The 13,320-nt window shown below is 41.5% G+C and overlaps 1 pseudogene across 1 annotated transcript in view; it reads right to left on the bottom strand.

Moving 5' to 3' along the window:
- LOC311116186 (sodium- and chloride-dependent GABA transporter 2-like) overlaps window positions 1-13,320 on the bottom strand; it is a 36,091-nt pseudogene that overhangs the window by 6,951 nt on the left and 15,820 nt on the right. Inside the window, exons 7-9 of the transcript in view lie at window positions 9,270-9,404; window positions 2,843-2,946; window positions 2,133-2,257 (exon numbers count right to left, since the gene is read on the bottom strand). The product of the transcript in view is annotated as a sodium- and chloride-dependent GABA transporter 2-like (transcript). The remainder of the gene's footprint in view (window positions 1-2,132; window positions 2,258-2,842; window positions 2,947-9,269; window positions 9,405-13,320) is intronic.

Raw genomic sequence — 13,320 nt, forward strand, 5'->3', positions numbered from 1 at the left:
CTATCCCAGGTATTCCTTAAAGAGGTGGGGTTTCAAGTGTCTCCGGAAGGTGGTGAGTGACTCCGCTGTCCTGGCGTCGTGAGGGAGCTTGTTCCACCATTGGGGTGCCAGAGCAGCGAACAGTTTTGACTGGGCTGAGCGGGAACTGTGCTTCCGCAGAGGTAGGGGGGCCAGCAGGCCAGAGGTGGATGAACGCAATGCCCTCGTTTGGGTGTAGGGACTGATCAGAGCCTGAAGGTACGGAGGTGCCGTTCGCCTCACAGCTCCGTAGGCAAGCACCATGGTCTTGTAGCAGATGCGAGCTTCAACTGGAAGCCAGTGGAGTGTGCGGAGGAGCGGGGTGACGTAAGAGAACTTAGGAAGGTTGAACACCAGACGGGCTGCGGCGTTCTGGATGAGTTGTAGGGGTTTAATGGCACAGGCAGGGAGCCCAGCCAACAGCGAGTTGCAGTAATCCAGACCGGAGATGACAAGTGCCTGGATTAGGACCTGTGCTGCTTCCTGTGTAAGGCAGGGTCGTACTCTGCGAATGTTAGAAACACCTTTGGCCCCGATTACAGCTGTGAGCCTTTTGGGGTAAGTCTCTAAGAGTTTTGCACACCTGGATTGTACAATATTTGCCCATTATTCTTTTTTAAATTCTTCAAGCTCTGTCAAGTTGGTTGTTGATCATTGCTAGACAGCCACTTTCAAGTCTTGCAATAGACTTTCAAGCCAATTTAAGTCAAAACTGTAACTCGGCCACTCAGGAACATTCAATGTCGTCTTGGTTAGCAACTCCAGTGTAGATTTGGTCTTGTGATTTAGGTTATTGTCCTGCTGAAAGGTGAATTCATCTCCCAGTGTCTGTTGGAAAGCAGACTGAACCAGGTTTTCCTATAGGACTTTGCCTGCGATTAGCTGTACTCCATTTATTTTTATCCTAAAAAACTCCTTAATCCTCGCCCATAACATGCATACCCATTACATGATGCAGCCACCACCATGCTTGAAAATATGAAGATTGGTACTTAGTGATGTGTTGTGTTGGATTTGCCCCAAACATAACGCTTTGTATTCAGGACAAAAAGTTAATTTCTTTGCCACATCTTTTGCAGTATTACTTAAGTGCCTTGTTACAAACCCCCACACCATCACACCTCCTCCATGCTTCATGGTGGGAATCACACATGTGGAGATCATCCGTTCACCTACTCTGCGTCTCACAAAGACACATCGGTTGGAAATATAAATCTCAAATTTGGACTCATCAGACCAAAGGACAGATTTCCACCAGTCTAATGTCCATTGCTCGTGTTTCTTGGCCCAAGCAAGTCTCTTCTTCTTATTGGTGTCCTTTAGTAGTGGTTTCTTTGCAGCAATTCGACCATGAAGGCCTGATTCACGCAGTCTCCTCTGAACAGTTGATGTTGAGATGTGTCTCTTACTTGAACTCTGTGAAGCATTTATTTGGGCTGCAATCTGAGGTGCAGTTAACTCTAATGAACGTATCCTCTGCAGCAGAGGTAACTCTGGGTGTTCCTTTCCTGTGGCGGTCCTCATGAGAGCCAGTTTCATCATAGCGCTTGATGGTTTTTGTGACTGCACTTGAAGAAACGTTCAAAGTTCTTGACATTTTCCTGATTGACTGACCTTCATGTCTTAAAGTAATGATGGACTGTCATTTCTCTTTGCTTATTTGAGCTGTTCTTGCCATAATATGGACTTGGTCTTTTACCAAGTAGGGCTATCTTCTGTATACCCCTACCTTGTCACAACACAATTGATTGGCTCAAATGCATTAAGAAGGAAATAAATTCCACAAATTAACTTTTAACAAGGCACACCTGTTAATTGAAATGCATTCCAGGTGACTACCTCATGAAGCTGGTTGAGAGAATGCCAAGAGTGTGCAAAGTTGTCATCAAGGCAAAGAGTGGCTACTTTGAAGAATCTCAAATATAAAATATATTTTGATTTGTTTAACACTTTTTTGGTTACTACATGATTCCATGTGTTATTTCATAGTTTGATGTCTTTACTATTATTCTACAATGTAGAAAATAGTAAAAATAAAGAAAATCCCTGGAATGAGTAGGTGTGTCCAAACTTTTGACTGGTACTGTATATTGGCATAGAAAACTGTAATGTACCTGACTGGGCCACATCTGCGATGTCCACGCCCTGCTCCTGAGCCATGAAGCCCAGCACAGAGAAGATGGCAAAGCCTGCCAGGAAGCTGGTGGCACTGTTCAGCAGGCACAGGGAATAACAGTCCCTGGCAAACAACACAGACAATCACAATCAATCACTGAGTAAATATAGGGAACAGACAATCTCAATCAATCACTGACTTCAAACTATCTATAAAAAAAGAAGAATCAATAAAACAAAATGCTTTAAAACATTTTCCATTATGTTCCCTAATGAACACGACCCTGGGTTTGTAATTGCCAAGACCTGTGTGTCAGTGTGGGAAACAGGCAGTGTGGGATTTTGTTCTAGTTGGGGTACGGCCTCTGTGTTTTCCCTGTCATTCCAGGCATTCTTTATGTAAAACATCTGGGGACTGGGAGTCGGGGTCTGCCTCCTAAATGTCTCCCTATTACTGGGTCATAAGTAGTACACTACATAGTAAATAGGGTGCCATTTGGAACAAAGCCAGGGAGTCCCTTCAAAAGCAAATGTTCATCAACTTCAAGTTCTACGGTTAATTTTGCCAAGTCATGAGATGAAAATTGAAAGGTTAAATTATTCCTTTGCTTTATTTGTCTTGGTGAGCTAAATTGATGAAATTAGTACCACTTTGTGAATTTGGTTTGTTGTATCATCTACTGTGTGTGTGTGCGTGTATGAGGCTCACTTATAGCAGTCGTTGTTGTATTTGTTGTAGCTGCCCAGGGCGGTAAGGCTCCCCAGACAGATGCCATAAGAGAAGAAGATCTGAGTCCCCGCATCCATCCATACCTAAACAGAGATGGACAGATAGATAGAGATGGATGGAAGGAAGGAAAGATGGAGAGAAAAAAATGAGGGAAAGAGAAAGGGTAAAAGTAGAGAGAGAGCGAGAGAGAGAAAGAAGGAGGGAGCAAGACAAAAAGAGAGAGAGAGAAAGAAAGAAAAGAAAGACAAAGACAGAGAGATAGAGAGAGGGTGGCTGCATAGATAGATGCATAGACTAGAGTGTCGAATCAGAAATGCATAATTTTAGCAATGGGTAATGTTATAAAAAAAATATGTCTGCATATATATATATATATATATATATATATATATATAAATATATTTTCCTTTATTATGTTCCCCTAACCCTTACACCCCTCCCCGAATTGGAGTAAACTAATGGACAGCAACACTTAGGCTTCTACTTCCAGTTTATACATACTATATCAATTTTACAGACACAATGTATTTTACAATAGTTATTTGTTTTCTGTTTTTAATTCCATCCATCCTTCAGCTACCCTCAACCCCTCCCATCTACAGTGGGGAGAACAAGTATTTGATACACTGCCGATTTTGCAGGTTTTCCTACTTACAAAGCATGTAGAGGTCTGTAATTTTTATCATAGGTACACTTCAACTGTGATAGATGGAATCTAAAACAAAAATCCAGAAAATCACATTGTATGATTTTTAAGTAATTCATTTGCATGTTATTGCATGACAGAAATATTTGATACATCAGAAAAGCAGAACTTAATATTTGGTACAGAAACCTTTGTTTTTAATTACAGAGATCATACGTTTCCTGTAGGTCTTGACCAGGATTGCACACACTGCAGCAGGGATTTTGGCCCACTCCTCCATACAGACCTTCTCCAGATCCTTCAGGTTTCGGGGCTGTCGTCGCTGGGCAATACGGACTTTCAGCTCCCTCCAAAGATGTTCTATTGGGTTCAGGTCTGGAGACTGGCTAGGCCACTCCAGGACCTTGAGATGCTTCTTACGGAGCCACTCCTTAGTTGCCCTAGCTGTGTGTTTCGGGTCGTTGTCATGCTGGAAGACCCAGCCACGACCCATCTTCAATGCTCTTACTGAGGGAAGGAGGTTGTTGGCCAAGATCTCGCGATACATGGCCCCATCCATCCTCCCCTCAATACGGTGCAGCCGTCCTGTCACCTACGATCTTTGTCCCCATGTGCAGTTGCAAACCGTAGTCTGGCTTTTTTATGGCGGTTTTGGAGCAGTGGCTTCTTCCTTGCTGAGCGGCCTTTCAGGTTATGTCTATATAGGACTCGTTTTACTGTGTATATATATACTTTTGTACCTGTTTCGTCCAGCATCTTCACAAGGTCCTTTGCTGTTGTTCTGGGATTGACTTGCACTTTTCGCACCAAAGTATGTTCATCTCTAGGAGACAGAACACGTCTCCTTCCTGAGTGGTATGACGGCTGCGTGGTCCCATGGTGTTTATACTTGCGTACTATTGTTTGTACATTGCTCCCAAGGATGAACCAGACTTGTGGAGGACTACCATTTTTTTTCTGAGGTCTTGGCTGATTTCTTTTGATTATCCCATGATGTCAAGCAAAGAGGCACTGAGTTTGAAGGTAGGCCTTGAAATACATCCAAAGGTACACCTCCAATTGACTCCAATGATGTCAATTAGCCTACCAGAAGCTTCTAAAGCCATGACATCATTTTCTGGAATTTTCCAAGCTGTTGAAAGGCACAGTCAACTTAGTGTGTGTAAACTTCTGACCCACTGGAATTGTGATACAGTGAATTATTAGTGAAATAATCTGTCTGTAAACAATTGTTGCAAAAATGACTTGTGTCATGCACAAAGTAGACGTCTTAACCGACTTGCCAAAACTATAGTTTGTTAACAAGACATTTGTGGAGTGGTTGAAAAACGAGTTTTAATGACTCCAACCTAAGTGTATGAACACTTACGACTTCAACTGTACTAGGTTACGAAATCCAACTTTTTGGATGTACTGTTAATGAAACGTCAGAGAAAGACCCTACTGAACGATTCAGAACATGAATAATTGTCACGACTTCCTCGGAAGCGGCCTCCTCTCCTTGTTCGGGCAGGCTTCTTCGTTCGTCGTCATCGGCCTTCTAGCCACTGCCGCTCCTCATCTCATCATTCCATTTTTTTTGTCTTGTTTATTACACACACCTGGTTCATATCCCCTCATCAGTACCTGTAGAAGTGTTCCCTCTGCCCCCTTGTCTTTGTGTGTGATTGTTTATTGTGAAGGTTATATTAGCTCGGTGGAGCTCTGTGTATGTCGTATCGGCGGGATATTTCACCCGTGTGCCTTGTTGTTTCCAGTGCGTCTGATTTCCGCACTGGAGTTGTTTGACGCCTTGCTGCGTACCGCTGTGTTTTCGGAATAAACCTTTTATTCTCTGATTTACTCTCCTGCGCCTGACTCCTTCAAAATCACTCACCACAATAATCATTAGGGTTAGGCGGTATCCATATTTTCATACAGTATTACCGGAAGTACACACAAGGGCAGCTATAAAAAATAAAATAAACGCTAAAGACAATTTAGGCAACATGGATCTTGATTCAGGAGGTTTGGTTACTAGAAGGGCTTTACTTGAGGTGAACAAGTTACCCAGTTCACCTCAAGGGTGTTTCCGTAGGGGCAACTACGGTGGAAAGTCCACAGTATGCCAAGAGTGTGCAAAGCTGTCATCAAGGCAAAGGGTGGCTATTTGAAGAATCTCAAATATTTTTTGATTTGTTTAACACTTTTTTGGTTACTACATGATTCCATATGTGTTATTACATAGTTTTGATGTCTTCACTATTATTCTACAATGTAAAAAATAGTCAAAATAAAGAATAACCCTTAAATGAGTAGGTGTGTCCAAACCTTTAACTGGTAGTGTATGTAAAGACAAGATTAAATCAAGAATAGTCTGATGGGTGACAATATTAGCATATCACTTGTGAATTATATATTATCACTTGTGAATGATGCCCAGCGTAAGGTAAGAAACAATGCCTTTTTTTGGCGACTTTTTCTAATCATAGTCACACACCTCATGTAGCCTAGCCCATATATATGTTTATATGCTTATATGTTTTGACAAGGTTTGTATCACAACTAAAGTGGCCAAATAACTTCTAGAAATTAAGCACATTAATCCGCTTTACAAGGGGTGTAAAGCCTAACTGGCATACATAAGCAGCACGTGAGTTTCAAGTTTGGTGAAGATAATTTTCACCATAAAAATGCACCTTTATAATAAAAGCATTACATGCATAATCGCATTAACAGTCCCTTTTGATAATGGTGTTTTCCCACTAATGGAACATTCGCGCTTATAGCCTACTGCCGTGTGTGCATTGCTGCGCTTATAATTTGAAGAAATAGCCTAATAGTTTATCACATTTTAAGCTAAACGTTCTGATCTGTTGTGTCAGCCTCATTGTGTAGAAAAAAAGTGGGATGCTACTGGTTGTATTAATTTGGGATCTATCGCATCCCACAACTGTCCCAGACTATATTTGGAATATTTATTTCTCGCACAGAATAGAATCGGTCAACTTTTGTATTATGGGGGATAGTAGATTGACATAGGCTAATGCTTTTGCAGTTCGTTAGGCCTACTCATCTTGTTTGCTGACGAAAAGTAAATGTGGACAGTTCTTCCAATATCTTCAATATGCACCTCGGAATTGGATAAGGATGCACGCAGTTGCGTCCCCGAAGTGGTAGCCTGTGAGAAAGACCCGATCACGCATGTAAGTGAGAGGTCCTTCGGGGGGGACGCAGCACAAAGGGAGAAGGGAACAACGGCCACACAAGGCGTGGATTTTTTTAGGGTGCATTATGGCCACACAAAGGGGATGCCGCTGTGAAATTCAAGGCATTATCAAGTGCTTGTCAAATTGTGAATTAGAAACTGATGAAGTGTGTACTGCCTGCGCAAAAAAACAAAGCTCATGCCTTTCAAGCAACTTTTTTCAAATCATCATTAGATTCGCATCATGTAGCCTTACAATGTATTAAAAATCAAAACATATAGGCCAAAGTTTGTAGAACAACTAAAGTTACATTAATAACTCTAAATTAAGCACATAGGAGTACCTATTTCTTTGCTAACCGCACAACACAGAACTCCCTCAAATCGATTGGAGAAAATATCCTTTCTATTTTATTCAGCTTTGTTCAATTGTATTCTTCATACTACAAAATAATATAAAATAATGTAGCAGAATTCTAGCCAAATCTTGTCTGCTAAATGAACTAGTGTAGCCCACAGCCATATGGCATAGCCAGATCAGGACCTAACATAAGGACAACTCAGAGTATGCTATTATTTTCTTCTGAAATAGACTACATTTTCTTCATATCATGTTTCTTTAGACCTGTCTAAAATAAAACATGGATTTATTGTGAAGGTGTAGGCTATATTACATGGATTTAATACGACTTTTAAAAATGTAGATGTTCCAAAGGTCTGCATCAGTGGCTTGTAGGCTATGTGTGGAAGCCAGGAGATGCTAAATGTGTTTATGTTAATTAATGGTCAATTACCGTGAGACCGACAGTTATTTGCTTGACAATCACCGGCTGGCAAAATTTCGTGACCGCCACAGGCCTAATTATGATGACTTCCGGAGGACGTCCTCCAACCTATCAGAGCTCTTGCAGCATGAATAAACATATTATCCATCCACTCAAAGGATCAGAGAATGAATCTAGTATCGAAAGCATAAACTACAGCTAGCTAGCACTGCAGTGTGTGGTGAGTAGCTGAATGACAATAGTTGAACAGTTTTGAACAAATTAATTTCTTCAAAAATAAAGGAGAAGCAGCAGAGAGAGAGAGAGAGCTAGCTATATTTTGTTGTATTTTTTTTATTCTACTTAGTTTACCTTTCACTTACTTAGCCAGCTAATGCAGCTACTTTAGCCTGTTCAACAACCTGACTCAAACAGTGAGACAAATGCTATTTATGTTAGCTAGCTGGCTAAGGCTATTCAACACTGCAACTCTTCCAAGTGAAAGTAAGCTTTTGGTTTTATTAATTTATTGCCACCGGGGCTGGCCGGTGTAACTGCTAAACAGCTTGCTGTACACTGTATTGTGTGATTGTACATATGGATTGGATTGTGGGTTTACTAACGAGTTAGTTCTAGTAGCTATGTTGACTATGACGTTAGATAATATGGTGACAACTATGTAGGCTGTGTTGTGGTTAATGGTTATGGTATGAAGGTTTGGCTTGGAGAGGTTTTTTCACTTGGTCACAGACAGCTGTTGTGTTGTGCACTGAAGTCCACAAACAAAGGGAGAAGGTGAGGAGGAGAGCGCATAGATGCGAGAAGGATTTATACAATGAGGAAAGTGATGATGCTGTATGTGGCTTCTAAGAAAGTGAACTGTGTGCGTGGGTGATCAGGGGTATATTTATTCTGCCGATTCTGTTGCAAAATGTTTCTTAAATGGAAGCAAATTCAACGAAACAGGGACGAACCGAGCTGAATTATTTCCAATAGAAACTTCTTGTTTTAGTTGCGAAACTGAAGGTTTTGCAACTGTTTCGACAAATGATTACACCCCAGATCAGCTAGATGCAGGCAAGAGTGTGCAAGATGGTATTGAATGAGTCACTGTCTGTCACCTTGATTACTCCAATTTGTCTCTCGACCTGTGCACCTACGTTAGAAACTTGTAGGCTAGGTTGTAGCAACCTCATGATGGGTATAGGGCAAATTCAAGTATCATGTAGTAGCCTAAACCTATCGATGTTACATTGAGCTGGGTAAATGGAATATGAATGACAGTCATCCAATATGCTGTAATAGAAATAAGGCCATGCTCAAAGAAAACAAAATCATCCTCCCTAATCTTAAACGGCACCGACCGCCACCGGTATATATGGTATGTCGTCCAAGCCGAATATTCATATTTGTCTTGGTAAAATGTACTTATAACATAAGAAAGTGAAGTGTCATCATCAAAGTGCGTTTTTACCCACTCTGGGCGGAGTGGGTGGACACCCTACATAGACTGATTCAGACTAGACCTACTCCAATAGAGGGGCGCTTGGGACTGGCTAGAAAGCAGCCAGTACAATCAGTATCCTCTCAGACATTAGGCATGGTTACCAGGGTCGTGTTTACTAGGGCACACATTGGAAAACGTTCTAAAAGGTTTCACAATGTAAGCGTTTCTTATTGGACAAGTCCTGATAGTCTCTCCCTGTTTCAGTCAGTTTTCTTCAGTTTTGTGCCTAATGAAAAAGACCCAGTATGTTGGCGGGTATGGGCGTGGGTAGTGGGTGGGTATGAGGGTGGGTATGAGGGTACCTGTGGGTCTGCCAGGCGGGTGATGTTGGGATTGAGGTAGTAGACGATGCCCTGGGCAGCACCAGGCAGGGTGATACCACGTACCAGCAGGATGGCCAGCATCACGTAAGGGAACGTGGCGGTAAGGTAGACCACCTGGAACAACAGTAGGATAGCTTCTAGATCAATCATATCTTGTACTGTACATCTCAAATCCAACCGAAAATGGCATGATACCTTCTAAAATCTAGATTCTATATCAATCACATATTTAACTGTACAGCTATGATACCTTCTATGTCAACCACATATATATACTGTACATTTCAAATCCATTGGCCATGAAGGGTTAAGTGGAATCCTTCATGTACAGTACTCCCATAGCATAGGAGGTAGGATTACTGTAGGTCTATAGCAGGGCTGTTCAATTCCGGTCCTGGAGGGCTGAAACACTTTTATGTTTCTACCTGGTAGTTAATTGCACTCACCTGGTGTCCCAGGTCTGAATCAGTCCCTGATTAGAAGGAGTGCATGAAAACCATAGGAATAAGCCAGAATGGGTGTTGTGTGTGATGGTTTTTGGTTAAGCTCATTGGTGAGTGTTTTCTTGAGGTGGTTTCTGAAAAAGTATTTCTATGTGTGGTATCTGAGTCTGGAATTGCTCAGGGGTGTGTTTGAGGGTTGGTGTGGGAGATGTATGTGTGTGTGTGTGTGTATATATATATATATACACACACACAGTTGAAGTCGGAAGTTTACATACACTTAGGTTGGAGTCATTAAAAAACTTGTTTTTCAACCACTCCACAAATTTCTTGTTAACAAACTATAGTTTTGGCAAGTCGGTTAGGACATCTACTTTGTGCATGACAAGTCATTTTTCCAACAATTTTTTACAGACAGATTATTTGACTTATAATTCACTGTATCACAATTCCAGTGGGTCAGAAATTTACATTCACTAAGTTGACTGTGCCTTTAAACAGCTTGGAAAATTCCAGAAAATGATGTCATGGCTTTAGAAGCTTCTGATAGGCTAATTGACATCATTGGAGTCAATTGGAGGTGTACCTGTGGATGTATTTCAAGGCCTACCTTCAAACTCAGTGCCTCTTCGCTTGACATCATGGGAAAATCAAAAGAAATCAGCCAAGACCTCAGAAAAGAAAATGTAGACCTCCACAAGTCTGGTTCATCCTTGGGAGCAATTTCCAAACGCCTGAAGGTACCACATTCATCTGTACAAACAATAGTACGTAAGTATAAACACCATGGGACCACGCAGCCGTCATACCGCTCAGGAAGGAAACGCGTTCTGTCTCCTAGAGATGAACGTACTTTGGTGCGAAAAGTGCAAATCAATCCCAGAACAACAGCAAAGGACCTAGTGAAGATGCTGGAGGAAACAGGTACAAAGTATCTATATCCACAGTAAAACGAGTCCTATATCGACATAACCTGAAAGGCCGCTCAGCAAGGAAGAAGCCACTGCTCCAAAACCGCCATTAAAAAAGCCAGACTACGGTTTGCAACTGCACATGGGGACAAAGATCGTACATTTTGGAGAAATGTCCTCGGGTCTGATGAAACAAAAATAGAACTGTTTGGCCATAATGACCATCGTTATGTTCGGAGGAAAAAGGGGGAGCTTGCAAGCCGGAGAACACCATCCCAACCGTGAAGCACGGGGGTGGCAGCATCATGCTGTGGGGGTGCTTTGCTGCAGGAGGGACTGGTGCACTTCACAAAATAGATGGCATCATGAGGAAGGACAAAGTTATGTGGATATATTGAAGCAACATCTCAAGACATCAGTCAGGAAGTTAAAGCTTGGTCGCAAATGGGTCTTCCAAATGGACAATGACCCCAAGCATACTTCCAAAGTTGTGGCAAAATGGCTTAAGGACAACAAAGTCAAGGTATTGGAGTGGCCATCACAAAGCCCTGACCTCAATCCTATAAATAATGTGTGGGCAGAACTGAAAAAGCGTGTGTGAGCAAGGAGGCCTACAAACCTGACTCAGTTATACCAGCTCTGTCAGGAGGAATGGGCCAAAATTCACCCAACTTATTGTGGGAAGCTTGTGGAAGACTACCCGAAACGTTTGACCCAAGTTAAACAATGTAAAGGCAATGCTACCAAATACTAATTGAGTGTATGTAAACGTCTGACCCACTGGGAATGTGATGAAAGAAATCAAAGCTGAAAGAAATAATTCTCTACTATTATCCTGACATTTCACATTCTTAAAATAAAGTGGTGATCCTAACTGACCTAAGACAGGGAACTTTTACTAGGATTAAATGTCAGGAATTGTGAAAAACTGAGTAAATGTATTTGGCTAAGGTGTATGTAAACTTCTGACTTCAACTGTATATAAACTACCAGTCAAAAGTTTGGACACACCTACTCATTCAAGGGTTTTCCTTTATTTTGACTATTTTTTACATTGTAGAATAATAGTGAAGACATCAAACTATGAAATAACACATATGGAATCATGTAGTAACCAAAAAAGTGTTAAACAAATCAAAATATAATTTATATTTGAGATTCTTCAAATAGCCACCCTTTCCTTGCTGATAGCTTTGCACAATATTGGCATTCTCTCAACCAGCTACATGAGGTAGTCACTTGGAATGCATTTCAATTAAGAGGTGTTAATTTGTGGAATCTATTTCCTTCTTTGAGCCAATCAGTTGTTTTGTGACAAGGTAGGGGGGTATACAGAAGATAGCCCTATTTGGTAAAAGACCAAGTCCATATTATGGCAAGAATATCTCAAATAAGCAAAGAGAAATGACAGTCCATCATTACTTTAAGACATGAAGGTCAGTCAATCAGGAAAATGTCAAGAACTATGAAAGTTTCTGCAAGTGCAGTCACAAAAACCATCAAGCGCTATGATGAAACTGGCTCTCATGAGGACCGCCACAGAAAAGGAACACCCAGAGTTACCTCTGCTGCAGAGGATACGTTCATTAGAGTTAACTGCACCTCAGATTGCAGCCCAAATAAATGCTTCACAGAGTTCAAGTAAGAGACACATCTCAACATCAACTGTTCAGAGGAGACTGCGTGAATCAGGCCTTCATGGTCGAATTGCTGCAAAGAAACCACTACTAAAGGACACCAATAAGAAGAAGAGACTTGCTTGGGCCAAGAAACACGAGCAATGGACATTAGACTGGTGGAAATTTGTCCTATGGTCTGGAGTCCAAATTGGAGATTTTTGGTTCCAACCGCCGTGTCTTTGTGAAACGCGGTGTGGGTGAACGGATGATCTCTGCATGTGTATTTCCCACCGTAAAGCATGGAGGAGGAGGTGATATGGTGTGGGGGTGCTTTGCTGGTAACACTGTCTGTGATTTATTTTGAATTCAAGGCACACTTAACCAGCATGGCTACCACAGCATTCTGCAGCGATACGCCATCCCATCTGGTTTGGGCTTAGTGGGACTATCATTTGTTTTTCATCAGGACAATGACCCAACACACCCCCAGGCTGTGTAAGGACTATTTTACCAAGAAGGAGAGTGATGGAGTGCTGCATCAGATGACCTGGCCTCCACAATCCCCCGACCTCAACCCAATTGAGATGGTTTGGGATGAGTCGGACGGCAGAGTGAAGGAAAAGCAGCCAACAAGTGCTCAGCATATGTGGAAACTCCTTCAAGACTGTTGGAAAAGCATTCCAGGTGAAGCTGGTTGAGAGCATGCCAAGAGTGTGCAAAGCTGTCATCAAGGCAAAGGGTGGCTATTTGAAGAATCTCAAATATAAAATATATTTTGATTTGTTTAACACTTATTTGGTTACTACATGATTCCATATGTGTTATTTCATAGTTTTGATGTCTTCACTATTATTCTACAATGTAGAAAATAGTAAAAAAATTAAGAAAAACCCTTGAATGAGTACGTGTGTCCAAACTTTTGACTGGTGCTGTATGTGTGTGTATGTATGCATGTATGTACAGTGAAATTATTGACACCCTTGATGAAGATGAGCAAAAATGACTGTATAAAATAAATAATTCAAACACTGAGCTATATTGTATGTTCAATAAATTG

Source organism: Coregonus lavaretus (assembly GCF_964263955.1).
Source record: "Coregonus lavaretus genome assembly, contig: HAP1_SCAFFOLD_75, whole genome shotgun sequence".
Taxonomy (NCBI): domain Eukaryota; kingdom Metazoa; phylum Chordata; class Actinopteri; order Salmoniformes; family Salmonidae; genus Coregonus; species Coregonus lavaretus.